Source organism: Eptesicus fuscus, chromosome 16, assembly GCF_027574615.1.
Source record: "Eptesicus fuscus isolate TK198812 chromosome 16, DD_ASM_mEF_20220401, whole genome shotgun sequence".
Classification (NCBI taxonomy): Eukaryota; Metazoa; Chordata; class Mammalia; order Chiroptera; family Vespertilionidae; genus Eptesicus; species Eptesicus fuscus.
This window is the reverse complement of record NC_072488.1, coordinates 36371497-36399041: the sequence shown is the minus strand read 5'-3', so window position 1 is coordinate 36399041 and position 27545 is coordinate 36371497. Positions and strand designations below refer to the sequence as shown.

Below are 27545 nucleotides of genomic sequence, written 5' to 3'. Positions count from 1 at the left end.
GATGGGACAGCAGGCTGCACGATAGTGTGTGAGAGAACAAAAGGAGAATGCGTGGATGTGTGGGGATTGTCTATATTTGTGAGTGAGGGACAACTATATTCTAAGGAATTGTTGGGGGCTGCTGGATGGGGTTCCCCTAGCCAAACAGCCTCTACTGCTGCTGAAAACTCTCCTGGAGTAGCTGGCTCTGCTGCAGAGACCGCACCACTTGAAGGGGAGAGTGGCAGTGATCTGAAGCCCAGCCTTACCTTCAACCGGGTAGACCTCGGGTACCTCCCAGGACCCTAAAACCACAAATCCCAGGGACAAGCTGCTTCAGCTTCGAACCCAGGAACACCGGGACTCTAGCCTCTGTGACCGTGGGCACCTAAAAAGTCTGTCCAGGAGGAGACAAAGCGGCGTGAATACGCGGATGAGCCCTGCGCCTTCTCATAGAGCAGATAAGAAGGAGCAGCTGAATCGATTACTTCGATTACATCCACCCAGAATTGGTGAATTAAATACAGCTGGTGAGGAAATCTGTGGACGGAAAGGTCAGATATAGCCTAGGGCAGTGATGGTGAACCTATGACAAGCGTAGCCATTTCAGATGACACGCGGCCGCATGCCGAGGATGAAACATTTGCGAAATAATGTTTTTTCCTCAAAGTGACACACTACCCGAGTTATGCTCAGTTTTTTGGCGAAGTTTGACACACCAAGCTCAAAAGGTTGCCCGTCACTGGCCTAGGGAAAGGTGAGATCTGGGGTCCAGGCTGGAGAAAGAAACACGCGCAAAACGTGCACAGCGGGAAATAGAGTTTCAGAGGAAGACTGCGCCCCATGAAATCTGCAGCTGTTGGGGTCAGTGTAGCCCTCGAATGTGGAAGGGGGTCCCTAGTGCTGCTGGTAGAAGGGGACTATAGAAATTAACCCACAGCAGGGCTAGGCCCAGAAAGACAGCCTGAAGTTCTACCAGTATACCGACTGCGGAATGCCAGGGGGGAAAAAGACACGAGTCTGCACGCATCCTGTGGCTTTTTTTTTCTCTTCTTTTTCTTTTAAAATCCTTGCTTTTGATTGCTAAGTCAGTACATAGGATCTTCCAATTAAAAAACACTCACCAAGACTGCAGGGGAAGTTTTTTTTGTGGAACCTGGGGTTCAGAGTGGGGAGAGATGAGCAGAAAACCAGCTCTAGGGCAGTCTATTCCCCCAACCCAGTATTGAGTACTGCAGGGAAAGCAATCTAACTACTGGGTAGGTGAGGGGCCTTTTAGCACTGGATATCAATATAGGAACACTGCCACCCAGGGGTTCTATCAGAAATTGATTCTTATGTAAATACAACTAAAGGCAGGCTAAGAAACAAAGACCCCAACTGCTTGAAAACAGGATTGTGGCTCATGACACAGAGGAGTGGTGGAGCGCAGGGAACTTCAATACTGTGCTGTCTACCTGACAGGAAACAGACCTGCCAAGCAGAACAGTAGAGGAAGTGAAAGACCTTCACTACTTCACATTTTTATTTTTTATCTTTTACTTGAGAAACTAATTTTTTTTCTCACTTGATTTTACCTTTTTTATTATATTTTTATTTTTAATTTCTATTACTACTACAATTATTTTACCTTTTTAAAAAGTTTTGTTTTATTTTTTGAAATTAAAATATATATATATATATATATATATATATATATATATATATATATATTTTATTGATTTTTTACACAAAGGAAGGGAGAGGAATAGAGAGTTAGAAACATCAGTGAGAGAGAAACATTGATCAGCTGCCTCCTGCACATCCCCCACTGGGGATGTGCCCACGACCAAGGTACATGCCCTTGACCGTAATTGAACCTGGGACCCTTCAATCCGCAGGCCAATGCTCTATCCACCAAGCCGGTTAGGGCTATTTTTTCGTTATTTTATTTTATTTTGAGATTAGTGTTCTACATTCTATTTTTATTTTTCCTTTAGCATTATTTTGCTCTATCTCAATTTTTCCTTTATTCTAACACTCTCTTCCTCACTTTCCCCTTTTGTCCTGTTTCTCTTACCCTGTTCCTGCTTTAGTTTTTCTGAATCCTTTCTCTTTACTCCCTGTGAAAAATTGATCTTACTCATATATCTAATTTCTGCTCCCCTGCTCCAAGTCGATACACACTTCTCTCTTCTCTTTCTAAATTTTCTTTTTATTCCTTTTCTTTTCCTTTCTATGTCTTCGTGTTGTTTGTTTGATTGTTGATTAGTATGGTTTTTATTGCTTGTTTTTGTTGTTTTTTTCTTTTTTTAAAATTTTACTTCAGTTTTTCCTCTCCTCGTTGGTTCTCTTCTTCTACTAATAGCTTAACTAATTCCAATCACAAACTCAGGCCTATCTACTCTCTATTCTCCTTTTCCAATAGTAAACAAATACATAGGTAGATAGATTAAAGAAGGGGAAAATTTTTATATATATATATTAATTTTCTTTTGTATAGATACTTTAATATACTTTTTTTTTCATTTTTTGTATTTAGTTTTTTACTTTTTTTCTTATGCACTCATTCTCTTTCTACCAGCTCTATACTGAATTGCGGCTATTTCCCCATTCATTCAATTCCTTGACCTTACCTTCTGGAAATAAGCTCTGCTTCCTTAGATTCATCTGGGTGTTTGTTGTTTGGGGCTTTGTAGTTTACATATTTTGGATTAGTTGTTGTTTGTAGTTTGCATTCATCTCTGGGTGTTTGTTGTTTGCATTTTTTTGGATTACTTGTTGTTTTATTGGAGTTTTCTCCTCATATACATATTTTTTTTTACCCCCTTCTTTTTTCTTCTCTTTCTTTTCTCCCTTTTCTCAATATCATTTTTGCACTCTGTTCTATCCCCTAACTCTCTTATCTCTGGTGGTCACCTTTACTCTCTTATCTCTGGTGGTCACCTTTATTAGTATCATGAACCCCAAAAGACCGACACCAAGACACATTATAATTAAATTGGCAAACACCAACAGAAAAGCAAGAATCTTAACGGCTGCCAGAGAGAGAGAGAAAGTTGCCTACAAAGGATCCCCCATCAGATTAGTGACTGATTTCTCAACAGAAACACATCAGGCCATAAGGGAATGGAATGAAATATACAAAGTCATGCAAAGAAGGGTCTGAATCCAAGAATACTGTACCCAGCAAGGCTATCAATCAAAATTGAGGGTGAAGTCAGGAGCTTCACAGACAAAAAAGGATTAAGGGAGTTTATTACCACCAAACCAGCAATGCAAGAAATGCTAAAGGGTCTACTGTAAAAAGAAGAAATAGGAAGGGAAGAAGAAACACAGGCAAAAGGAATAAAAATGGCAACAAACAAGTAACTATCAATAATAATTTTAAAAGTAAATGGATTAAATGCCCCAAACAAAAGACAGAGGGTAGCTGAGTGGATAAGGAAAAATGACCCATATATCTGCTGTCTACAGGAAACCCACCTCAGAACAAAGAACTCACACAGACTGATGGTGAAGGGATAGAAAAAGGTTTTTCAGGAGAATGGAAATGAAAAAAAAAAAAAAGCTGGGGTAGCAATACTTATATCTGACAAATTAGACCTCAAAGTGAAATGCCATAACAAGAGATAAGGAAGGCCACTTCATAATACTAAAGGGAGCAATTCAACAAGAAGATGTAACTCTCGTAAACGTAAACATATATGCAAGCAATACAGGAGCACCCAAATACATAAAAAAACTTCTGCAGGATATTAAGGGAGAGATTGACAGCAATACAGTCATACTAGGGGACTTAAATACCCCACTAACACCACTGGACAAATCCTCTAAACAAAAAAATCAGCAAAGAAACATCAATCCTAAATGACTCACTAGATCAGATGGAATTAATTGACATCTTCAGATCATTTCACCCCAAAGCCACAGAATATACATTCTTCTCAAGTGCACATGGGTCATTTACAAAGATAAACCACATATTGGGACACAGGCAAAGTCTCTCCAAATTCAAGATAGAAATCATATCAAGCATCTTCTCAGATCACAATGGCATAAAACTAGAAATCAACAACAATAAAACAATAAAAAATATCAAATATCAGGAGAATAGATAGCATGCTATTAAACAATGATTGGGTTACCAAAGAGATCAAAGAAGAAATAAAAAGCATCATGACCACTAATGACAATGAAAATACAACAATTCAAAAATCTATGGGACACAGTGAAAGCAGTCTTGAGAGGGAAGTTCACTGCACTACAGGCCTACCTCAAAAAACAAAAAAAAATGGTAATAAATTATCTAACCATACAACTCAAGGAGTTAGAAAGAGAGCAACAAGAAAAGCCCAGCATAAGCAGAAGGAAGGAAATAATAAAGATCAGAGGGGAGATAAATGACATAGAGACCCAAAAAACAATACAAAAGATCAACAAAACCAAGAGCTGGTTCTTTGAAAGGATAAACAAGATTGATGAATCTCTAGCCAGGCTCACCAAGAACCAAATAAACAAAATCAGAAATGAAAGAGGTGAAGTAACAACCAATCCCACAGAAATACCAACAATTATGAAAAAATACTATGAACAACTCTATTCCAACAAAATGGACAACCTAGACAAAATGGACATATTCTTAGAAAAATACAAGCTCCCAAAACTCAATCAGGAAGAATAAAAAAACCTAATAGGCAGATAACTACCAAAGAAACTGAAGCAGTGATCAAAAATCTTCCAGCAAACAAAAGACCTGGTTTGAAAAAAGAGGTAGAGGAAGACATAAACAAATGGAAGAACATACCATGTTCATGGATTGGTAGAATCAACATCATTAAAATGTCCATACTACCCAAAGCAATCTACAGATTCAATGCAATCCCCATTAAAATACCAACAGCATATTTCAAAGACCTAGAACAAACTCTCCAAAAATTCATCTGGAATAAAAAAAGACCCCAAATAGCCACAGCAATCCTGAGAAAGAAGAACAAAGTTGGAGGGATCACAATACCAAATGTCAAGCTATATTACCAAGCTACAGTTCTCAAAACTGCCTGGTACTGGCACAAGAACAGACATATAGACCAATGGAACAGAACAGAGAACCCAGAAATCAACCCAAGCCATTATGGTCAATTAATATTTGAAAAAGGAGGCGAGAGCATACAATGGAGTCAAAACAATCTCTTTAATAAACGGTGCTGGGAAATTTGGACAGATACATGCAAAAAAATGAAACTAGATCACCAATTTATACCATACACAAAAACAAACTCAAAATGGCTAAAGGACTTGAATGTAAGACGGGAAACCATAAAAATCCTACAAGACTCCACAGGCAGCAAAATAGCAGACATATGTTGCAGCAATATCTTTATAGACACAGCTTCCTAGGGCAATGGAGACAAAGGAAAAAATAAACAAATGGGACTACAGCAAAATAAAAAGCTTCTGCACTGCAAAAGAAACCATCAACAAAACAACAAAAAGCCCACTGCATGGGAGAACATATTTGCCAATGATATTTCCGATCAGGGCTTAATCTCTAAAATTTACAAAGAACTCATACAACTTAACAAAAGGAAGATAAATGATCCAATCAAAAATGGCCAAAGGATCTAAACAGACACTTTTCGAAAGAGGCCCAGAGACATATGAAAACGTGCTCAAAGTCACTAATCATCCGAGAGATGCAAATCAAAACGACAATGCGGTATCATCTCACACCTGTCAAAATGGCTATCATCAACAAATCAACAAATGACAAGTGCTGGCGAGGACGTGGAGAAAAAGGAACCCTCCTGCGCTCCTGGTGGGAATGCAGACTGGTGCAGCCACTGTGGAAGACAGTATGGAGTTTCCTCAAAAAGTTAAAAATGGAACTCCCATTTGACCCAGTAATACCACTCCTAGGACTATATCCCAAGAAACCAGAAAGACCAATCAGAAAGGATATATGCACCCCTATGTTCATAGCAGCACAATTTACAATAGTTAAGATTTGGAAACAGCTTAAGTACCCATCAGCAGATGAGTGGATTAAAAAACTGTTGTACATCTACACAATGGAATACTATGCTGCTATAAAAAAGAAGGAACTTTTAACATTTGCAATAACGTGGATGGAACTGGAGAGCATTATGCTAAGTGAAATAAGCCAGTCGGAGAAAGATAAATATCACATGATATCACTCATATGTGGGATATAATGATCAACATAATTTGATGAATAAGAATAGATCAATCTACAGACAAATGGTAGGGGAGGGGGGGATAGAGAGCAACCAAAGGACTTGTATGCATGCATATTAGCATAACCAATGGACACAGACACTGGGGCGGTGGAGGCTTGCCTGGGTGAGAATGGCTGGAGGGGGGAGGGGTCAATTGAGGAAAAAGGAGACATATATAAAACTTTAGACAATAAAAAAAAATGTCCATGGAATCACATCTAAATTTTGCACTAAACAATTTAGTATTCTGGAACATGATATAGTATCACTGAAAAGTAAAACAATATTTAACAAGGTATTTGTTCCATTTTGAAGATATCATTTAAAATAGCATGTAGAGAAACCAAGATGGCGGCCTAGGTAAGCATCTAAACTGCTGCCTTGCACAACAATTTCAAAACAACAACTAAAAGACAGAACGGACATCATCCAAAACCACAGGAAAGCTGGCTGAGTGGAAATTCTACAACTACAAGGAAAGAGAAAAGCTCACAGATCAGAGGAGCCGAAAAGCTCTGAGGTACGGAGACGTGCACGCAGAGAGGAAGGGTGGCCGAGTGCCTGGCTGGCGGGAGGGGAAAGGAAGCCCCTGACTGCACTGAACCCCAGTTCCGGCCGAAACCCCGTGGACACAGGCTCATACTGGTGGAGTCTGGACTGTAGAGAAAGGCACACGGAGAATCGGAGACTCGGAAACTCGGGGGAGCCGCGGCAGGGAAGGGTCTGGAGGCGCACGTGCACGCACACATCAGTGCACGCAGAGAGGTCTGACTGTGGAGGTTGCTGCAGGCTTTTCCTAGCGGAAGGGAGTCGGAAGCTCCTGACTGCACTGAATCCCAGTTCCGACTGCACTGAAACCCAGTTCCAGGCGAGCCCCTGGGAGACCCACGCTCTTACAGGGGGATTCTGGACTGTCAGGCAGAAACTCAGGGGAGCTGCGGAAGGAGGCGCATGCGCAAGGGCAGGGCTGACAGGAAGCCAAGACTGTCAGCTCAGCCCTGAGACTCCGCCCCATCCAAGCTGAGCACAGAGGCTTTTGCAATTTTGTAAGTCTGATCCTACAAGGCTGTCTCCAATACAGAAGGTCTCGCGGCGTAGACACAGCTGATACTCACAACCAATTGGCCTGAAGGTCAATTCCTCCCAGTGATACCAACAACAATCAAGACTTAACTACAACAAGGCTGTACACACAGTCCACAAAGGGGAGCACCAAGAGTGTCCACCTCAGGTAACTGGGGAGGCTGAGCCATTGGACACCTAGCACACAAAGCCACCCCTCCAAATCAGGGAAGCAGCAAAAATGCGGAGACAAAGAAACAGATCACAAATGAAAGAAATGGAGGAAAACAAACAACTGGATATAGAGTTCAAAACCACGGTTATAAGGTTTTTCAAGAATTTCCTAGAAAAGGCCGATAAATTTAATGAGACCCTCGAGGATATGAAAAAAGGACCAACTGGAAATTAAACATACACTAACTGAAATAAAAATATTATACAGAGACCCAACAGCAAACCAGAGGAACGCAAGAATCAAGTCAAAGATTTGAAATACAGAGTAGCAAAGAACTATCAACCAGAAAAGCAAAAAGTAAAAAGAATCCAAAAAGTTGAAGATGGTGTAAGAAGCCTCTGGGACAACTTTAAGCGTACTAACATCAGAATAATGGGGGTGCCAGAAGAAGAGAGAGAGCAAGATAATGAAAACATATGTGAAGAAATAATGACTGAAAACTTCCCCCACCTGGTGAAAGAAATAGACTTACAAGCCCAGGAAGTGCACAGAACCCCAAACAAGAGGAATCCAAAGAGGACCACACCAAGACACATCATAATTAAAATGCCAAGAGCAAAAAACAAAGAGAGAATATTAAAAGCAGCAAGAGAAAAACAGTTAATTACCTACAAGGGAGCACCCATACGATTGTCAGCTGATTTCTCAACAGAAACTATGCAGGCCAGATGAGAGTGGCAAGAAATATTCAATTGATGAATGGCAAGAACCTACAACCAAGATTACTCTACCCAGCGAAGTTATCATTCAGAATGGAAGGTCAGATAAAGAGCTTCACAGATAAGAAAAAGCTAAAGGAGTTCATCACCACCAAACCAGTATTATATGAAATGCTGAAAGGTATTATTTAAGAAGAGGAAGAAGAAAAAAGTAAAGATTAAAAACTATAAACAACAAATACATATCTATCAACAAGTGAATCTAAAAATCAAGTGAATTAAAAATCTGAAGAACAGAATAAACTGGTGAATATAATAGAATCAGGGGCATAGAAAGGGAGTGGACTAAAATCGTACACCTATGGATGAGGACAGTGGGGGGGAGGTAAGGGCAGATGGTGGGGTGGGAACCGGGTGGAGGGGAGCTATGGGGGGAAAAAGGAGAAACAATTGTAATAATCTGAACAATAAAGACTTATTAAATAAATAAATAAATAAATAAATAAATAAATAAATAAATAAAATAGCATGTAATACATACTTTCTTTCATGGATATTAAAGTATGTTCTGTTGTAAAATAAAAATAACTAAATAAAAAGAAATAGTTCCCCCTAACGAAGTTCTTATGTAACATTATTATACTTAAGAAATCTCATTCCCATTTTTAATAACTATTCTCATTGTTATAAAAAAGAATCAACCTATATATTTCCATTTCTTTGAAATCCAGCCTGTTGTATGTGGCACCAGCACTTATTCACTGTTTTACCTTTGGCATATTTCTTCATGTATCTGAACCTCAGTTTCACACTCTCAGATTGGTAAATATTTTTAAATGTTGGATGATACCAAGTGTTAATAAGAACAATGCAAACTCTCTTACACTGCAGGAGAGATTTTCAATTGATCAGACACTTTGGAGGGTAATTTGACATTACCTTGTAAAGTTGAACACGTATACCTTAAAACTCAGCAATTCCCATCCTAGAAGTATATCCTATAGAAATCCTTGGGACAACACATGAGCAGTTAGCATATAGTAGGTGCTTAATGAATAATGTTTACTATTAATATTTATGAGCCATTTAACATGGTTTATTACATTAATATTACAAATAGTCTATCCAGAATCAGCAATGTTGAAATGAGGAAAACAAATGCAGAACTCCATGCAGAATGTTTGCTTTAAAGTAATATCTCTAGTTAAGTAGTTACTACAGTAATGTAGCAATGTAGTTATTAAAATTTATGCATGGATCCCCCTACATTCTTGCTAGACCTAAAATAAATTCTCCACCTCAATATATTCTCACTGGTATTCAAGTGTTTACAATACAAGCAATAGGTGAATGTTTCCTCTGTACTGCATAAAATAAAGATTTTTTAATAACTAATAAGGAATTAACTGATTATAACATGAATAACTACATTCTCATGGTTCCTCTCCTTATTTTCATACTTCAAGAGTCTTTGGCCTGGCCGGTGTGGCTCAGTGGCTGAGCATCGACCCATGAACCAAGAGGTCACTGGTTCCATTCTGGTCAGGGTACATGCCTGGGTTGTGGGCTTGATCCCCATTGGTGGCATGTAGGAGGTAGCAGATCAAAGTTTATCTCTATCCCTTTCCCTTGCTCTCTTTCTAAAAATCAATAAAAACCTATTTAAAAAAAAATTTTTTTAAAGAGTGTCTTTGGCTATTTGTGACCTGTTATTCGGGGTGTCTGCTTTGTGCAACAAGGGGATCTTATCAGACGTTCCATCTTGGGGAAATGGGAAGTGCTAGACTTTTTTGACATCTCCATGCAGTGGTAAGAGCAGTAAATCACTAGTTCAGTAGAAACCCTGAGTGGGAAAGCTATGATGAATGCTTATCTTCTAGACTTCCTGCTTTCAATTAAAAAAAAAATTCTTTGGATTCTTTTTATCTGTGTCATTTTAAGAGTGCATTCATAAAGATCATTTGGTCCTATTTTACCCAAGCTTTTATCTGTTTTCCAATAGGAGAGTTATTCATACTATCTATTCTATCACATTGTCAGAAGCAGAATTCTTCATCTGAATTTTGTAAGTACAGAACTAACTAATCATTCTGATAAAAGAAATAGCCATCAAAACAATGTTCACTTATCTCACATTGACCTAACCTCTTCAATTTGGCAATTCTTAGTGACTTATTAGAATTATTTGAGAATTTATGGGAATTCTTTAGATGTGAACCTGTGATCATCAATGCAACCATACCATTCTCTTGTTTTGTCTGTTTAGATGCTATGTCTCAGCGCTGCCATAAGCAAGTAATGATAAATCAATGCTTGCAGCACATGCCAGTCTATAGTCTCACAGTCTAATGCCTGATTCTGCTCATTCTTCTCCATTGGAACTCTAAATTCTGATTCTGTACAACTGAATCAAGGCAACCAAGAATTCTGAATAGCATTCTAAAGTCATGTGACCAGATTCATGTTTAAAAGTCTGTTATTAGATCTTACCCTCTATTTTATGACTATATGAATTATTTCACAGTAAAAAACTAACACACCCAAGTATCTGTGTAAATAACCATTTTCTCTATTGACTCAAGAACCAAAATGGTCAAATGAGGTAATGTGGAGTTAGAAGGGACCTTTTAAAGGTTTCTTAATCCAACCTGTGACCCTAATGCAAAAACACCTTATACCATCCTTAACAGAAAGTTATCGTATTTGTTTCCTGGTACTTTTCAATCAAATTTCACCTAAAAATGCCCAATACCTTGTTATTTCTAAAAAAATAAAAATAACAATAACAACTTGGTACACCACAGTATCAAGGCCAATAATTTTGCTTTATTTATTCTTTAAAATACTTATTGAGAGCCTATTATGTGCCTGGTATTCTCTCATTTAACTCTGTGATAACACTTAAATTTTATTTTCAAATGAGAAAAAGTCGATCTAAAAGTCAAACTAACTTTTCCAAAACTGTGATGCTGGTCCTTTAAGCTGTCACAAGCCCTGCATTTCTCAGGCCGTGCTGAAAAGATCATTGCTTCATCAGCAGACCAAACTGGAATAATACAGAATTTAATTTGGAGTCCATGGAGCAATTAACTGCTAAAGCAGACATGCCACAGGGAGCTCTCTCAACCTCAAAGACTTAATTAGAAAACATGTCAGCTAAAATAACCAACTTAGATGGTTGGATGGAAGAATCCAGTAGCACAAATGTGAATTGAAAGAATTGTTAAAAATATGTTTAGATATGTACTCAAAAACATTTATAAAAATATATTGATTTTAGAATGAAATCTAACAGCTCTCTAAAAAATCCAAATAAAAAACCTCAACCTGATCAAATAGAGGGAAATTCCAGATATATACAAAAATACAAGTATTCCAGTCAAAGGTCTAAACCAATTGTAAGTTGTAAAAAAAAAAAAAAATTATTAGTGTCCTACCCTCAAGTTAAGTCTCCTACAAAGTTGCTAAAGAGCAGTTATATCAACCTCTACTCCTAAAAGCCTAAAGAAAGCCACTAAAAGCTTACTCATACTATTTTATATATACTAGAGGCCCGGTGCACAGCAGGGGGGGGGGGCGGGAGGAAGGGTTCTCTCAGCCCAGCCTGCACCCTCTCCAATCCAGGACCCCTTGGGGGATTTCCGACTGCCGGTTTAGGCCGGATCCCAGGGACATCCCTCTCACAATCGGACATCCCTCTCACAATCCTGGACCGCTGGCTCCAAACCGCTCACCTGCCTGCCTGCCTTATCACCCCTAACTGCCTCTGCCTTCCAGCCTGATTGTCCCCAACTGCCATCCTGCTGGCCTGGTTGCCCCCAACTGCCCCCTCTGCCGACCTGGTCATCCCACGCAGCCTACTGTTCGGTTGTTTGGTCGCCCTTCACTAACCCCTCTGCCATCCTGGTCACCCAACGCAGCCTACTGCTCTGTCGTTTGGTCGCCCCTCACTAACCCTCCTGCCGGCCGGGTCACCCCACTCAGCCTGCTGCTCAGTCTTTTGGTTGCCCCTCACTAACCTCCCTAGCGGCCTGGTCGCCCCATGTAGCCTGCTGCTCGGTCGTTTGGTAACCCCTCTGCCAGTCTGGTCGCCCTACGCAGCCTGTTTGGTCGTCTGTTCAGTTGCGATGGTCACTTAGGCTTTTATATAGATAGATATTTTTTAACCTTAACCAGGAACTACACTATCAGAATTTTCCATTAGTTTTCAGTATATGTTCTAAGGCAGTAGTCGGCAAACTCATTAGTCAACAGAGCCAAATATCAACAGTACAACGATTGAAATTTCTTTTGAGAGCCGAAAACCGACTTCTGCGCATGGGCCACGAAGTTTCGATCGCACTGTACGTGCGCGCCCGCATGTGGTATTTTGTGGAAGAGCCACACTCAACGGACGAAAGAGCCGCATGTGGCTCGCGAGCCAGAGTTTGCCGACCACTGTTCTAAGGGAAGTAAGATAATCTGTTAAAGATCTGATAGCTGAGGGTTACATCATTCATGGCCAGGATTTCAATGTGTGTGCTGTAATGACTCGCAAATCTTCATAACTAGACAGACCTACTCCTGACTTCCAGATCAAAGCATTCAGTGCCCAATATTTACCTTAACTCAGCATAGCCAAACTGAACTCATCTCTATTCTTTGTGCGGTTTCTCCCCTTAGTTCTCATCTTGGTGAATTGTACCACCTTCCATCACACCTCCCAATCCCAGGACTCACCAAACTAAGTTTGCTCTAACTGCTAAATCTCTCCAGAATCTGGAAAGCAATTTTCTATCTTCAATGCCACTTTTTCCTAAATTCAAGCATCATCATCTGTGAACAGACCACTGCTATACTCTCTGGACTTGTTGCCCTTTTTGTAGGCTCATACACACTTAGATTTCATCTTCCATAATTCTATGAGAGTGATCATCTTTTTTTAATGATATCTTTTCTTATAAGAAAAAATTCATTAAACAAAATTATAAATACATAGGGTAGTGCAAAACACTCAAAACTTTACCCACTAGCTGAAACCACTGCTAATATTTTGACATTTTCTCTAGTTTTTTAAAAAATAGCTTACTATTTGTAAAATCTTACATTTTTAAGCTTAAAATATAACTCTGTAAACCTAAATTTTAGAAGTTGCTTATCATTTTGAAATATGGTTACAGCACAAATTTACATAAGTATTCCCTATTAATGAACATGTAAGTCATTTCACATTTGTCATTTAGAATTCATGCTACAATGAACATCTTTTTTGTTGTTGTTAATCCTCAATGCTTTTGTTTCCATTGATTTATTAGAGAGAGAAGAAGGGAGAGAGAAAAAGAGGAGGGAGGGATGGAGGAAGAGCGAGAGAGCGAGAGAGCGAGAGAGCGAGAGAGCGAGAGAGAGAGAGAGAGAGAGAGAGAGAGAGAGAAAGAAATGTGAAAAAGAAATATCAGTTTGCCTTTCATCCTCCCATCCGCACCCCAACCAGGAGTTGAACCCGAAATATTTTTGGTGTAAGGGACAATGCTCCAACCAACTGAGCAACCTGGCCAGGGCTTACTATGATTTTTAAATATATATGCATATATATTGGTTTTGATTTTTATGTAGATAAATCCAGGTATATTTTCTTCTGTGATTTCTCCCCCACTGCTTAGAAGCTCAGAAAACTCTTCATCCTCTTTATCACTCATCAGAGTGACAATTAAAAAGTCCAGTAATGCCCTAACCCATTTGGCTCAGTGGATAGAGCATCAGCCTGCAGACTGAAAGGTCCAAGGTTCGATTCTGGTCAAGGGCATGTACATTGGTTGCAGGCACATCCCCAGTAGGGGGTGTGCAGGAGGCAGCTGATCGATGTTTCTCTCTCATCGACGTTTCTGACTCTCTATCCCTCTCCCTTCCTCTCTGTAAAAAAATCAATAAAACCTTTTTTTTTAAAAAGTCCAGTAATATCTAGTGTTGGTCAGGATATAGAAAATAGGCATTTCAATCACTTTTGGTGGGAACAGAAATAATTATAGTCTATTATGAGGATATTTCTTTAGCATTAAAATTATCAAAATAAAATAAATATCCCCTTTGACTGAACAACTCCATTTTGGGGGATCTATCCCAGAATCTGAGACCCTATTGTGCACATACGCATAAATCTCAATGAAGTACTACTTATAACACCATCAAGTAAACTGAAAACAACCTTACCATCCATTAGCAGAAGAATGGTTAAATCGTTATGGTACATCCATCTAAACTATGGAAAATTATATAGCAATTACACACAGTACAGTGAGAAAAGCAAGCACAAAATATCAAGTGTGATGCCATTTAAAAACAAAACAGAAACCTACCCACCTCAAACTATATGTATAAGTAATTTCATGAAAAAAAAATGTCTAGAAGAATTATGTATGAGAACTTTTTTACTTTATATATTTGTTTATTGTTTAAATATTTTAAAATAATCATCTGTTCACATTTAATATCATGTATTCTAATGTAATACTTGTGCAATTTCTAAAACCTATGTGTGCAGGGAGTCGGGGGAGAGGAACAACAGCCATTAAAGAGAGGAGAAAATAATTAAGCAGGGTTTCTTAAGCACAGAACTATTGATATTTTGGACCAAATAATTCTGTTTTCTTTTTTTACAGGGGAACTTTCCTATGCATTATGGAATGTTTAGCAATATCCCTGGCCTCTACCCACTAGATGCCAGTAGTAAACCTTGACCCTCTCCCACCAAATCATGATAATCAAGTCTCCAGACATTGCCAGATGTTCCCTAAGGGGCAAAAATGTCCCCCCATCACATTGAGAACCACGAAATTAAGAAATCTAATATTTTGAGAAGCCTCTCTAGTTCCTCAACCAGAGTTAGGATCCCATGCACATCACCCCATATGACATCAATTATTAGTTTTGTTTCCTTGTTTGTCTACACCAGACTGTGGGCCTCTTCAAAGTTAGTGTTTAGTCTGCTTAATTAGTTATCTCTTAAACTATGTTCCTCAAATGTGGACTGGGACCATCTTCACCCATAACACCTGATATATTTGTTAAAATTCAGAGTCCTGGATCTCACTTAAGATCTAACAAGCTCCCAAGGTAATTCTAATGCATACTACAGTTTGAGAATTACCGGTATATTATAGTTTAGTACAATTCCCTGCATGTGGCAGGTGCTCTGTAATTGTTGAATGAATGCATGGATTCTATTGGTCTCTAGTTAACAAATGTAAAACTAACCAATCTACTTGTAAAATTCAAATATATAAACTCTATAAAATAAAAAGGGCTATAAATTATAAAATTTAGTTTAAGTAAATTATGCCACTTAATAACAAATAGGTAAACATGATTCTAAATACTAGTAATAAGTTTACTAAGAATTGTATCAAAAAAATTAAAAGCCAGATCTCAAATCTCTGATGAAGAGAACACCAATGAATAAGTAAACTTATTACTAGTACAGGTATTTTTATTTGCTGATCAAATGTATTTTGAAACACATTTTTAAAAGTTTTAAAACACAGTGAAAAGTGACAGGTATAATAATATTTCCTCTCAATGGCAAGAGAAGATTGCGACCGGCAAAAGGGAAGGAAGGGAGAGTATGTGAGAGAATGAGGGAGCGATAGAGGAGTGTGGTGTGTGTGTGTGTGTGTGTGTGTGTGTGTGTGTGTGTGTGAGTGAGAGAGAGAGAGAGAGAGAGAGAGAGAGAGAGAGAGAGAGAGGATCCTGCAGGTATTTCAAGGAGCTGCCAAATTGGGCAGTCTTAGACAGCGAAACCCCGCCGCCACCAGGGACACTCCGGGGGCGGCCAGCGCAGTGACAGAGACCACGCCATCTTGAAAAACAGAACTGCTTGAGACTAGGATCCTAGCCTCGCCACCACCCAATCTGGTCTCAGAAGCAAACCGGGACCCTACAGCCACTAGATACAAAGACCTGCAACCATAGCTGCAGACCCACAGACACCAAGAATCCAGACATCCTGGCAACAGATTTCTGTGAGTCACAGAACCCATCCGCCTCCCCGCAGGCTTGCTGCAGTGCCATAGGAACAATTGGACCCGCCCCGTGCAAGCAGGCCTCCTGACCACACAGGGTGGCTCCGGCTCCGCTGCCTGAATTTGAGCCTGGGTGCATGGACACTGGGAATCTGGTTCATGCAGAGTGCACTCATGCGACAAGACCCCACACCCACACAGGGCGGCTCGGCTGCCTGAATTTGAGCCTGAGCGTGCAGACACTGGGAGGCTGTTTCCTGCAGTGCGCACTCGCGTGACCAGACCCCACTCCCACACAGGGAGGCAGTGCCACCTGACTTTGATTCTGGGCAAGTGCACACGGAAGTCTGTTTTCTGCAGCACAGGAGTGGATCTCCTGCCAACACAGGGTGGCTGTGCAACCCGGTCCCCCAAGCAGACCATGGACCTTGATTCTCTGTGCAAGAGGCAGCACTAAGCACCAGTGACTTGACTCTGTTTCTCATCACACACACCTGGAATCCCTGATTCCCGGTGCATGCACAATAAGAGCCAGTGACTCCAACTCTTGGTGCATGCGCACACAGAGAACCTGATTCTCGGCGCCAGGCCGCACCAAGCATCAGAGACTGATATGTGATTCTCAGTGCAAGCACAGAGGGACTCTGACTCCTGGCATGTGCTAGGGAACTCTGATTTTCGGCACATGCCAGCGGGGTCTCTGATTCTAGGTGCATGTACGAGGCTGCACTGAGTGCCAGTGACTCTGATCCTGGACAAGCATGGCTCCCACCAACCCACGGCAGCCACACGTCTTGGTGTCGGAGCTCTTCAGTGACACTCAGGTGGCACTAAGCTCCCACTGCATACGTCCCAGACCCCCACAACTCAGCGTTTGAACCTTCTGGTGATAGTTAGAATGGGGAGACAACAAAACAATCCCAAGAGGAATCGCCAAGAAAGGAAATGGAGGCATGCAACATGACAGAAAAAGAATTCAGAGTTATGGTTGTACAGTTCATACACCGGATGGATAAGAAAATCAGCACCCTATGCAAAAATCAGGAAGAAATAAAAAGTGATATAGCTGCAATCAAAAACACCATGGAGGGTTTTAATTAGTAGACTAGAAGAAGCAGAAGACCGAATTAGTAAGTTAGAAGATAAGGTAGAGAAACAAGCCCAATCTGAACAGCAACTGGAGAAAAAAAATTAAAAAGCAGGAGGAGAGCCTAAGGGAGCTTTGAGACAACAAAAAATGAAGTAACATATGTATAATAGGGCTGCCAGAAGGACAAGAAGAGCAGCAAGGATTAGAAAATCTACTTGAAGAAATAATGACAGAAAACTTCCCTAATGTGGGGAAGAAAAAAGTTACACAAGTACAGAGAGACCCAAGCAAGATGAATCCCAAAAGACCCACATCAAGACACGTCATAATCACAATGGCAAATGTTAGTGATAAAAAGAGAATCTTAAAGGCTGCGAGAGAGACAGAGAGTTACCTACAAAGGATCTCCCCTCAGATTATCAAGTGATTTCTCAACAGAAACACATCAAGATAGAAGGGAATGGAAGGGAGTATACAAAGTGATGGAAAGCAAAGGACTGAGTCCAAGAATACTCTATCCAGCAAGACTATCAATCAAAATTGAAGGGGTAATCAGGAGCTTCGCAGACCAAAAAAAAAAAAAAGGCTAAGGGAGTTTATCACTACCAAGCCAGCAATGCAAGAAATGCTAAAGGGAATGCTGTAAAAAGAAGAAATAGAAAGGGAGGAAGGAACACAGGCATAAAATACAGAAATGGCTACAAACAAGTACCTGTCAATAATAACATTAAATGTAAATGGATTAAATGCTCCAATCAAAAGATATTGAGTGACTGAATGAATAAGAAAACATGACCCATGCCCTAGCTGGTTTGGCTCAGTGGATAGAGCATCAGCCTGCGGACTGAAGGGTCCCAGGTTCAATTCCCGTCAAGGGCACATGCCTGGGTTGCGGGCTCAATCCCCAGTAGGGGACATGCAGGAGGCAGCTGAGCAATGATTCTCTTTCATCGTTGATGTTTCTTTCTCTCTCCCTCTCCCTTCCTCTCTAAAATCAATAAAAATATATTTTTTAAAAAAAGAAAGAAAACATGACCCATATATATGCTGTCTACAGGAGAACCACCTCAGAACAAGGGACTCATACAGACTGAAAGTGAAGGGATAGAAAAATATCTACCAGGCAAATGGGAATGAAAAAAAATGCTGGGGTAGCAATACTTAAATTTCACGAAATAGACCTCAAAGTGAAGACCATAACAAGAGACAAGAAAGGCCACTTCATAATTCTAAAGGAATCAAAACAACAAGAGGATATAACACTGGTAAACATTTATGCACCCAATGCAGGAGCATCCAAATACATAAAAAAACTTCTGGAAGATATCAGGGGAGAGATTGACAGCAACACAATCATAGTAGGAGACTTTAATACCCCATTAACATCACTGGATAAATCCTCTAGACAAAAAATTAGCAAAGAAACATCAATCCTAAATAACTCACTAGGTCAGATGGACTTAATTGACATCTTTAGAACATTCCACCCCAAAACTACAGAATATACATTCTTCTCAAGTGCCCATGGGAAATTTTCAAAGATAGACCACATATTGGGACACAGGCAAAGTCTCTCCAAATTCAAGATAACTGAAATTATATCAAGCATCTTCTCAGATCACAATGGCATAAAATTAGAAATCAACTACAGTAAAAACAATCACAAAAATTCAAACACTTGGAAGCTGAATAGCATGCTATTAAACAATGAGTAGATTACCAAAGAGATCAAAGAAGAAATAAAAACCATCCTGGAAACAAACAACATTGAAAACACAACAATCCAAAATCTTTGGGACACAGTGAAAGCAATCCTGAGAGGGAAGTTCACAGCATTACAGGCCTACCTAAAAATAATAAGAAAAACTGGTAATAAACCATCTAACTCTGCAACTTGAAGAATTAGAAAGAGAGCAACAAGAAAAGCCCAGTGTGAGCAGAAGAAAGGAAATAATAAAGATCAGAGGGGAGATAAACAACATAGAGACTAAAAAAAAAAGAAACACAATACAAAAGATCAATGAAACCAAGAGCTGGTTCTTTGAAAGGATAAACAAGATTGATGAACCTCTATCCAGTCTCACCAAAAAGCAAGAGAGAGAAGACCCAAATAAGCAAAACCAGAAACAAAAGGGGTAAAGTAACAGCAGACCCCACAGAAATACGAAGAATCACAAAAAAGAATACTATGAACAACTCTACTCTAATAAACTGGTCAACCTAGAAGAAATGGACATATTCCTAGAAAAATACGACCTTCAAAACTCAACCAGGAGGAATCAAAAAATCTAAATAGGCCAATAACTATGGAGGAAATTGAAGCAGTCATCAAAAAACTTCCAACAAACAAAAGCCCTGGGCCAGACAGCTTCACAGGGGAGTTTTATCAAACATTCAAAGAAGAAATAAAACATATTTTCTTCAGACTATTCCAAAAACTTCAAGAGGAAGGAGCACTTCCAAGCTCTTTCTACAAAGCCAGCATTACCCTAATCCCAAAACCAGATAAAGACAATACAAAGAAAGAGAACTACAGGCCAATATCCCTCATGAACATAGACGCCAAAATCCTCAACAAAATTCTAGCAAATCGACTCTAGCATTACATTTGAAAGATCATATACCATGACCAAGTGGGATTTATTCCGGGGATGCAAGGATGGTACAATATCCACAAATCAATAAATGTGATACACCACATAAACAAACTGATAGATAAAAACCATATAATCATATCCATTGATGCAGAAAAAGCATCTGAAAAAATCCAACACCCTTTCTTGATAAAATCTCTCAGCAAGGTGGGAATAGAAGGATCATACCTCAGCATAATAAAAGCCATACATGATAAACCCACAGCCAAAATCATATTCAATGGGCAAAAATTAAAACCATTTCCCCTAAGAACAGGAACAAGATAGAGATGCCCACTCTCACCACTCCTGTTCGACAAAGTACTGGAAGTACTAGCCATTGCGATCAGACAAGAAGAAGAAATAAAAGGCATCCAAATTGGAAAAGAAGAAGTAAAACTGTCCTTATTCACAGATGACATGATATTGTACATAGAAAACCCCAAAGACTCTATCAAAAAACTACTAGACTTAATAAATGAATTTGGTAATGTAGCAGGATACAAAATTAACACCCAGAAGTCTATGGCTTTTCTATATACCAATAATGAATTCACAGAAAGAGAAATCAGAAAAGCAACCTCATTTACCATTGCAACAAAAAAATTACGATACCTAGGAATAAACTTAACTGTAGGGAGCGACTATAGGGTAAGCCTCGGACTGACCTGTTGGCAAAGCCACAAACAAGTCCCAGCTTAGAGGCACAGCCCTCTTAGCAAAATTAAGCTTGACCTTATGACGTTCCTTAGATCCTTCCTGGGTAGCTAATGGGCTGTGGGAGGTGCAGCAAGAGCTGCCAAAGCAAGTGAAACTCAAAAGAACATTGTAACTATGGTGACCACTACCTTGTTTACCTCTAACTATAAAATAAAGCATCAGCTTGCCGTCTGGATCTCTCTCTATCTGTGGCCTCAGCCAGGCACAGGAGATCCACCGAGCCCCTGCTTAGTCTCTTTGTCTTTTTTAAATCATTCGCCGCCCCCGCTCAGGCTCACTGAACCCTTGGATGTGCTGGTCCAGCACATGTGGCGCCCAAAGTGGGCCTGAGTTGGGGGAACTGCAGTTGTGAGGTGAAAGGACGCTCCAGCAAAGCACGTGCAGAAAGCAAAAAGGAAGGTAAGGAGCGAAGTTTAGTAATAGCTAGGTGTAAAACATGGGAAATTAAGACTGTCCAAATCTGAGGATTATAAAGAAAAATCAGACCCTCCAGAAGGAAATCCAACAGCACCAGCTTCGCATCAACATCTTCACATCAACGGCATCTTTGAGAGGAGCCAGAGCATCGTCATCAATAGCAGCAGCCTGAATGCCGAGACCATCCCACAGAGGCTTGCCAACCTGCAGCAACTGTGGAGCCTCCTCATCGCGGAGACAGAGAAGCGGCACCCGCGGCTGGAGGAGGTACAGGAAAGCTCCTTGTCCCTTCTTTCAAAAGACTGAAAGTTGCCTCGATGACAGCAATGCGGAAGAAGAAAACAAAGGCTAAGCAAGAGACCGAAATGCTGACTAGCTTTGGTGAGCCACCAGTTTTCTGTAAAGTCTTGCTCAGCCAAATCTGAGGACTCTGAGTAGATAACTTTCATTTTGTAGCTGAATCTTTCATTTTGTAGCTGAAAATGTTAACATGTCTATAGTTTGATTTCTCTCTCGTTGTGTTGCATTGGCATTGTTTTGTTATTGTTTTAATAGCCAGAGTTTTGTTCTTGATGTTCAAGTTTTAAAATGTTAACATGTCTGTAGTTTGGGTTTTGCATTGGCATTGTTCTGTTATTGTTCTACTAGTCAGAGCTTTGTTCTTGATATGTAAGTTTTACTGTAGTAGCTTAAAAATAAAAGAAGGGAGAGATGTAGGGAGCAGCTATAGGGTTAAGCCTTGGATTGACCTGTTGGCAAAGCCACAAACAAGTCCCAGCTTAGAGGCACAGCCCTCTTAGCAAAATTAAGGTTGACCTTATGACATTCCCTATATCCTTCCTGGGTAGCTAATGGGCTGTGGGAGGTGCAGCAAGTGCTACCAAAACAAGTGAAACTCACAAGAACATTGTAACTATGGTGACCACTACTTTGTTTACCATTGATTATAAAATAAAGCTTGCTGTCTGGATCTCTCTCTCTGTGGCCTCAGCTAGGCACAGGAGATCCCCCACCCCCAGCTTATTTTCTTTGTCTGTCTTTACTTTAATCCGTCGCCGCCCCCCCAGGCTCACTGAACCCCTGGTTGTGTTGGCCTGGCACACTTAAACAAGGAGACAAAGGACCTGTACTCAGAAAATTTCAGGACACTAAAAAAAGAGATAGAGGAAGGCATGGGAAGGCATGAACAAATGGAAGACTATACCATGTTCATAGATTGGTAGAATCAACATCATTAAAATGTCCATACTACCCAAAGCAATCTATAAATTCAACGCAATCCCCATTAAAATACCAACGGCATACTTCAAAGACGTAGAACAAATTCTCCAAAAATTCATCAGGAATAAAAAAAGACCCTGAATAGCTGCAGCAATCTTGAGAAATAAGAACAATGTTGGAGGGATCACAATACCAGATATCAAGCTATACTACAAAGCCATTGTTCTCAAAACTGCTTGGTACTGGCACAAGAACAGACATATAGACCAGTGGAAGAGAACAGAGAACCCAGAAACCAACACAAGCCAGTATGCTCAATTAATATTTGACAAAGGAGGCAAGAGCATACAATGGAGACAAGACAGTCTCTTCAATAAATGGTGTTGGGAAAACTGGACAGATACTTGCAAAAAAATAAAACTAGACCACCAACTTGCACCAAAATAAATTCAAAATGGATAAAGGACTTAAATGTAAGATGGGAAGCCATAGGCAGTAAAACAGCAGACATTTGTCGCAGCAATATTTTTACCGATACAGCTCCTAGGGCAATGGAAACTAAAGAGAAAATAAACAAATGGACTACATCAAAATAAAAAGCTTCTGCACAGCAAAAGAAACCATGAACAAAACAACAAGAAAGCCCACTGCACAGGAGAATATATTTGCCAATGTTATCTCCAATAAGGGTTTAAATCTCCAACATTTACAGGGAACTCATACAACTTAACAAAAGGAAGATAAACAATCCAATCAAAAAATGGGCAAAGGACCGAAATAGACACTTTTTGAAAGAGGACATTCAAAAAGCCAAGAGACATATGAAAACATGCTCAAAGTCATTAATCATCCGAGAGATGCAAATCAAAACAACAATGCGGTACCATCTCACACCTGTCAGAATGGCTATCATCAACAAATCAACAAACGACAAGTGCTGGAGAGGATGTGGAGAAAAAGGAACCCTCCTTCACTGCTGGTGGAAATGCAAACTCGTGCAGCCACTTTGGAAAAACAGTATGGAGTTTCCTCAAAAAATTAAAAATGGAACTGCCATTTGACCCAGTAATACCACTTCTAGGAATATATCCCAAGAAAACAGAAAGAGCAATCAGAAAGGATATATGCACCCCTGTGTTCATAACAGCACAATTGATAATAGCTAAGATTTGGAAACAGCCTAAATGCCCATCAGGAGATGAATGGATTAGAAAACTGTGGTACATCTACACAATGGAATACTACGCTGCTGTAAAAAAGAAGGAATTCTTACCATTTGCAACAGCATGGATGGAACTGGAGAGCATTATGCTAAGTAAATAAGCCAATCAGTGAAAGAAAAATACCACATGATCTCACTCATTTGTGCATAATAAAGAACATTATAAACTGATGAACAAAAATAGATATAGAAGCAGAGAAGCATAGAATAGACTGTCAAACTAAAGCAGGAAGGCTGGGGAGGGTTGGGCAGGGGTAAGGTAAGAGATCAACCGAAGGACTTGTATGCATGCATATAAGCATAATCAATGGACGCAAGACACTGGGGGGCGGGGAGGTGAGGGCATGTCCCAGGGGTAAGGGGAGGCCAGGGGAAGGTCAATGGGGGAAAAAAAGGAGACATATGTACTACTATTTGTGTAACTTTAAACAAAAAAATAAAATTTAAAAAAAAGAATGCATGGCCTAAGGCCAACCCTGATGCTATAGCACAAACAAATATATATATATATATATATATATATATATATATATATATATATATATATCCTCTCTTTTAAATATTTAACAACACTCCTGTTATGATCTCTATAATCCAACCAGAATAGATGGTGTGATAGGTATGAATTCCTAAGTTAGTTTAGTTAAACTTCACCTTCAAGGGCAGTCAAATGTCCTGAGAAACCACATGAAGGGGAGCACTGTATCAGACAGCTACCCTCTAGAGGCAGTAACCACAAGTACTTATTTTCTTCATATTGTGATCAACACTTGAGACATTGCTAATTTGCACAGTAAATATCAGAAATGGGATTCATTGGTATTAAATATTAGGATTTGTAAATTAGATAAATACTTTATAGTTATTTTCCACCCTTGAATAAATAGGTTATAAAAATCCAGCAAAGTGTATAGCCTTTACATTTACAGATGGTCTCCAGAGTTGATCCTTTACCAATCTTGTACCTTGCCATTGGTTTGGGAGCACTTCTGGTTGCCTGATGCTGAGTAGAAAGGTAATTGAATCTTGCCTTATGAATGTTGTGTATATAGTTTTACTGAACCTTTTCATGTAAGGTGATGGTTGGAATGCCTCAATGAAGAGCTCAAAGCTTCCTTCTTGGGCCTTACAGAACAGATTGTTATATACTGCTTTGGTTCGGCATGCTAAATAATTCTCATTTTAAAAATATCTGTATGTGACAGAATGGGGTCATTTCTCTATAACTTGGTAGTGAGGGAAGCATGGGACCCGGATGCCAGAGGGAAGCTGGTGCCAGCAGCCGGGGGAAGGAAGGCCTACTCTTGCATGAATTTCGTGCATCGGGCCTCTAGTCAAATATAAAAGACAATTGGATGGTCTTTAAAATTTCTTAACCAGCAATTGTAGGAAACGGACCTGGGTTTTTATATACCATCCTCAAACCATTAAAAACAAAAATCTGGTATTAACATTCTTTAAAGAGTCACTACAGATTTGGTATTAAAATGACATTAAAGAAAAATAAAATAAAAAAAAATAAAAGATATGAAATCTGCTTTATTTATCACCAGAGACAGACTATACCATTAAAAATGGTATAAGGTAAATGACATTTTTGAGGGACACCAGAATACATTAAGACAATCTAGGGTTAAAGTATCATCACTATGGCTTCAAAATTGAAACATCACCACTGCCATCACTACAAAAAGGAGAAGGGACATCCAATTATGGGATACACATGACTAACATAAAAACCATTGAGAGGAAGCACTTGGGTCTCTGATGGCAGAGGTAGTGGTGCCCTATGTCACCATAGCTACCAAGCGGGTGGCCATGGAGTCCGTGATGCCGTCACTTGTGGATCGTTACTTCACTTGCTGGTACAAAGTGGACGTCAAAGGAAAACCCTCTGAGGACCACTATATACTACAGCATTCCAACTGAATATGTGTTATCACAATGGCAGAATCTCATGCAGTTCTTCGAAGTGGAAAAACAAAAGCATTTCCTATCAAATCAGTACCAACTGTAGCAGACTTCAAAACAGGGTCTCTAGGAAATTTAAATGGGGGCACAGTTTCTAACAGAACTTGCATTTTTGTGTAAGATTTACTGCTCAGATGGGAAAGAATATACTATATCTAGTTGTGTTTAAGGACAGCCGATAGAATTGAATGAAATATTCTCCATAAGCCTTCTTTCTATTCTTCAAGAGAAGCCATCCACTGATGGTTACATTGCAGTTGTGTTGCCCATATTCGAGGTAAAAGCATAACAGAAGGGTTACTGACACAAAAATAATATGAAGAAGCTGTGGTAAAACGCAGTGTGAGGATTGAGATGGCCTAAAAAGCAATGCAGCACTGGATCCGTGCACTAAAGAAGTGCCACCATATGACAGAAGCATGCTCCACACCCAGAATTCTGCAGGAAAGCCTGTTTTTGTTTTTTTCTTTCTCTTGCATAACAAACCTTGGTTCCCATTTGTTTTTAGCCTCTCAAATCTGCCCTGCCTTGGACCCAGCCTGCTCCTTTTTTGCTTTTCTCTTTCTAAAAACTGATAAACCCAGGTGTGTTTTTCTGATTAAAAACAAGCAGAGCATTTTGAGGAAAATTTGGAAAAGAAGACACAAGTTTTAAGTAGCAAGTAAAAATAATTTACCCATCCTATAACTCATTAGTAAATACCATATTTTTACATACTTCTGCTTGAATGTTATGGCATGGTTAATTGCTTTTGCTTAAACTTCCATCAGTTTGAGGATAAAAGAAACAACAGCTGACCTTTCTTAGCCAGTTTGCTTCAGTGTGACACTACCAAAAGTCTAGTCCCACCCCTTCTGCCCCAAATCCTCTCCAGGCTGTAGAGGAGAGGCAGTGTGTGGAGTGTACCTTCTCTAGCTTTTATGCTGCAGGATGGCCTTCCTCTCTGAAACAAAGCAGAAATCTAACACTATGGCTCCTTAGCAGAAATCTAACACTATGTCTCTCCTATATGAGAGACAACATGAAAAGGCTTTGAAAAATATAAAGGGCTTTCCTAATTTATAGAAGTATTATAAAACAGTACACACATTACGGTCACTCTGTAACAGTCTCACACTAGTTACACTGTTACAGGGTAACGAGCAAAGGAGAAGTTACTGTAATTCAAAGACATAGAGGCCCTTTGAATAGAACAAAAGGTTTCACATCATTTGAACTAAAAAACAAAACAAAAAAAACCTGAATTTATGGTTTAAGATTGTATACTTATTTACACTGAATTTAAAATAAAAGACTTTAAAATTGTTTTAAAAAATACACAAAAAAGATTATTGAATACTTCAGTTTTTAAAAGTTATAGATATATATTTTTGCCTATATGTGATGAAACAGCACTTTTGTATTCTACCACATGAGAACTTTTAATCTGATACATGTAATACCTGAATTTGAATGTGCTTGTTTCTAAAGGAGACTTAGTGGCCAGGCAGAATGCTTCATCTCCTTCTTTATGTAATTACTAGAGGCCCAGTGCACGAAATTCATGCCTAATCACCCCCAACTGCTCCCCCTGCTGGCCTGGTCGTCCCTCACGGTGCCCCCACCCTGCCCCCCGCCGGCCTGGTCGCCCCACACAGCCTGCTGTTCAGTTGTTTGGTCATCCCTCACTAACCCCCACCCCCTTGCCGGACTAGTCCTAGGCAGCCATCTTGTGAGGGCGTGACAGTCAATTTGCATATTACCTCTTTATTATATAGGATTTTAGCAGCTCATATGGCCAACTCCAAACCTATATGAAGGGTACAAGTAAAATACCATTGTTATAATGAATACATACTTCTTTTCCTGCATTTCCAGGTTCCAGGGCCATGAAACACAGTTTTCACAAATGCTTACTTGCTTTTGAACCAAGTAGATTAGATGTTTTTTAAAAAGTTATTGGCCCTCAGCCAAGCTAGCATGGCTCAGTGGTTGAGTATTAACCTATAAACCAGGAGGTCACAGTTAGATTTCCGGGTTGAGGGGGGTTCAGGGCACATGCCTGGATTACAGGCTCTATCCCCAGTAGGGGGCATGCAGGAGGCAGCCAATCAATGATTCTCTCTCATCATTGATGTTTCTCTC

At 39.7% G+C, this 27545-nt stretch overlaps 1 protein-coding gene and 1 pseudogene across 8 annotated transcripts in view; one reads left to right on the top strand and one right to left on the bottom strand.

Moving 5' to 3' along the window:
- EHBP1 (EH domain binding protein 1) overlaps nucleotides 1–27545 on the bottom strand; it is a 442179-nt gene that overhangs the window by 216186 nt on the left and 198448 nt on the right. The gene's annotated exons all lie outside the window — the stretch shown is intronic.
- LOC103291502 (protein Abitram-like) lies at nucleotides 413–25784 on the top strand (annotated as a pseudogene).